Source organism: Gracilinanus agilis, chromosome 6 (assembly GCF_016433145.1).
Source record: "Gracilinanus agilis isolate LMUSP501 chromosome 6, AgileGrace, whole genome shotgun sequence".
Classification (NCBI taxonomy): domain Eukaryota; kingdom Metazoa; phylum Chordata; class Mammalia; order Didelphimorphia; family Didelphidae; genus Gracilinanus; species Gracilinanus agilis.
The window spans coordinates 278,122,369-278,126,153 of record NC_058135.1 but is presented as its reverse complement, the minus strand read 5'-3'; positions in this window follow the sequence as shown (position 1 = coordinate 278,126,153).

The window sequence follows — 3,785 nt, the reverse complement described above, 5'->3', positions numbered from 1 at the left end:
GGCTTTTGTATCATCTGCAAATGAAGGATACAGAGAGAAACAGCAAGAAATTTTAGTGACCTTAAATTAAGAATGAAATTGCTTAAATTTAATGTCGACATTTTCTTTTTGGAAATCCTGTTTTATTAAAACATTTTGTTTTCACATCACCTCCTTTTCTGAATTTATCCCTCCCCATGACCTGACTAAAAGAGCCATCCTGTAACCAAGATTGAAAAAGAAAGAGAAGGACAGAGTTCAGAAAATACAACCAACCTACCAATTATATCTAGAGGCTACTCTGACATTTTCTCTCACTGCATGAGTTTCATATTCTGAGCTTCTCATACATGAGGCAGCTTAGGAAGCATGAGTTTCCTCGTGACTTTTAACCCAGCTCTAAAAAACCATTTCAAAGAGTCCAGGCATGTTTGGTCTCAGCAATAACAGCATGAGAGTAATAAGCACCCAGTCTTCTTGATGCTACTTTGAAGTGCAATGCTCTTGCTGGGCTGTGTCAACCATAATACTCATAGATAACATTTATCTAGCACCCTAAAATTTGTAAGTTGAACTAAGAGATTTAATGACCTTAAATCAGGAACAAAGTAACTTTTAGTTTAATGTTGGGATTTTTCTTTAAAAGTATTGTTTTATTGGAATATTTTCATTTTACATCACCTTCCTTTCTGAAGTATTCCCTCTCCACTATCTGACCCAAAGGGTAATCCCTTGCAACATTCAAAAATATTGAAAAAGAAAGAGAAGAAAGGAAGAAGTTCAGCAAAGACAAACTAGCACGCCAACTGTATTTGAGGATGCTGTGACATTTTTTCTTCTACTCCAAGGTTGGTTTTCTAACGTTGCCATACATGATGCAGCTTAGGAAATGTGAGTTTCTTTGTGATTTTCACCTGACTTAAAGACAATTTAAAAAAGAGTCCAGACATGTTTGCTTTCAGCAATAACAGCATGGGAGGGATAAGTATCCAGTTTCTCTGAAGGGAAAAGTTCTTGCTGGGCTGCACAAATCATAATACTAATAAATAACATTTATTCAGCACTCTAAATTCTGTGAAACACTTTTGATTTATTTATTTTAAAATTTAATCCTCACAATATCCCCAAGACATAGATATTGCTATTACCCCCATTTTACTGAAGAGAAGTTTACAAAGGCAGAGGTTAATTGATTTGTCCAGCATCTCACCACTTATGTAGGAGAAAGGATTTGAAGTCAAGCCTGGCTAACTCCAGGTTCAGCATTCAGTATTCACTAGTACTATTAGTTTAAGTAAGTTTAAAGCTTACCAGTAGCAGCAACAGCAAGCAGCAGTAACAGCAGAAGGAATTAACAGGAACAGCCTCTGCGAGGGAGAGACCCAGCTACCTGCTTTTTCCTGGTGGGCAGATGTAGGCAATGAGCTTGGGAAAACTCTGAAAAGTTTCCCAGAGGGAGAAAGGAGGAGGGATAGGGGAGAGGGGAGAGGGGAGCCCATGAGAGGAGAAAAAAAACCTGGGTTTCTCTTACTCACTTTAAAGTTCTTAGTCTCTTCATGGTCGCCAAAAATTAAATTGTGAAAAAATGAATAAATTCTCCAAGAATTTATTATATAGTATTTAATAATAAAGTGAGAAAGGGAAAATCAAAGGTTCTTTTAGCCAAGTGAGCAGAGCAAAGAGAGCCAGAGACCCACACCTGCAGCAAACTTTACCAAAAGCACAAGCTCCCAAAAAAGAGCCCTGCAGGGTGGGTCTCAGCTAAATTTATCTCCCAAGCCCTCATATGTAAATGAATATGTAACTCAAAAGGATGCTGGATAAATGTAGTTCATGTGTTTTCTATTTTCACATATGTCTTCTTTTGACTTGATAATTTTTTAAAAGCCTCATTATTTATTGAATTTCTTAATAGATAAATTCATAGAACCCTAAACCTCTCATCCTGGAGGTGCTCTGTCAGAATTTTTTAATTGCCTAGAGTTGGAAAAGATGAGTATGGAAGAATATTTAGATCCAGATCATCACAGGCTGTGAGAACTGGAAAATGAGCCCAAAAGTCAGTTAGAAGTGTACTCTAGATAGGTTATATTAGATCTGCATGGAGGAACCCTGAAACCTAGAACCTAGAACCTAGAACCTAGAAAGGTGTGAGACCTTCAAGAGACTTCAGAACTGAAAGGTGTATTAGAGATCAGTTTGCCAAGAATTTTTGCATTAATAGATGAGAAAACAGAGGCCATGGGGATCTTACATCATTTGCCTAAGGTCACATTAAACTATCTCATCTCTGAACTGGTGGCAGATTAGAACTAGAGTCCAAATATTATTACATGTAGTCCAGTGCTGTTTTTGTCTTTTCTTTTGGAGACTGGATCTCACACTATAGCTCCAGGGACTGCTGGGCTCAAGGGATTCATAAGTCTCAGCCTCCCTTCAGTAACAGGGATTCCAGGCATGTGCCACAATGTGCTCCCTCTCTCCTATCCATCCCCATCCTGTGCCCTCACCTTCCCCATTTCTTTTTCTTCCTAGTGGCTATACAGATCTCTTTGTTTTACTACATGTGCTATGTAGATACACCTGTGCCTAAGTTACATTTCTTCAATGTTTGTCCCTAAAAATTGTTTGGATGGTGTGCTTGATCTGATGCATCCCTGCCACCTCATCTTTTTTGCCTCATTCCCAGCCACTCCTCTCCTGACCTCTGTGCCCATGTTACTTTGCCATAGCTGGTATTGCTTCATTACTATCTTCTGCCTCAAATCTTTTTGCTTCAAGTGGAAGGCCAGAGAGGTTTGTAACTTATAAAAGATAAAGTTTAAATTCATCTTTATTCTTGCCCCTGCCAAACTTACCTGTTTCTTTTGGTGGCATTTCAATGCTATTCATCACCCAGGCTCAAATCCTGAATTATGTTTCAATCTACCCATTCCTTTGTCAGCCACATCCAATAAGTTGCCAGGTTCTACCAATTCTTCCTATTAAAAAAATAAACAGGGGGCAGCTGGGTAGCTCAGTGGAGTGAGAGTCAGACCTAGAGACAGGAGGTCCTAGGTTCAAACCCGGCCTCAGACACTTCCCAGCTGTGTGACCCTGGGCAAGTCACTTGACCCCCATTGCCCACCCTTACCACTCTTCCACCTATGAGACAATACACCGAAGTACAAGGGTTTAAAAAAAATAAACAACTCTCACCACTGTCCTGTCCTTTTTAGTCCCAAAGGTACCCCGAGAGTTCATGCCCTCATCACCAGGGTCTGGGCTATTATATTGCCCCCTAACACCTCCATTAGCTTCCTTATTCATCCACTCTTCACACAGTTCCCAAAATATCTTGTCTCAGACACACGAGGCTCATGTCCTCAGGAACATCCACCAGCTCCCTATTGCCATTGATAGTATATATAAAAGATGCATAACTCTTCATTGGATATTTAAGGACCTGTACTGAATTTGCTTCTAAGGCTCATTTCTTATTCCTCTTCATATACTCCTTATTTCAGCCAAATTGGATTGTCAGCTCTCCTCCAAAGTAAGCTTGCCTTGTCTTGCCTTCATGGATATGAAGAAGTTTCTACTTTCTCTACCTACTTATCTCATCTTTTAGAATACTTACTGTTCCTTAAAGGCCTCTACTCTCTACATCCTTTAGGTATTCTTTTTTGATATCACCAATTAGGAGCACTTTCCTCCTTAATTTTTACTCTCTGCCTGTCTGTCTGTCTGTCTGTCTGCCTGTGTGTCTCTCTGTCTCTGTCCCCTATCTCTCTCTCTCTCTCTCTCTCTCTCTCTCTCTCTCTCTC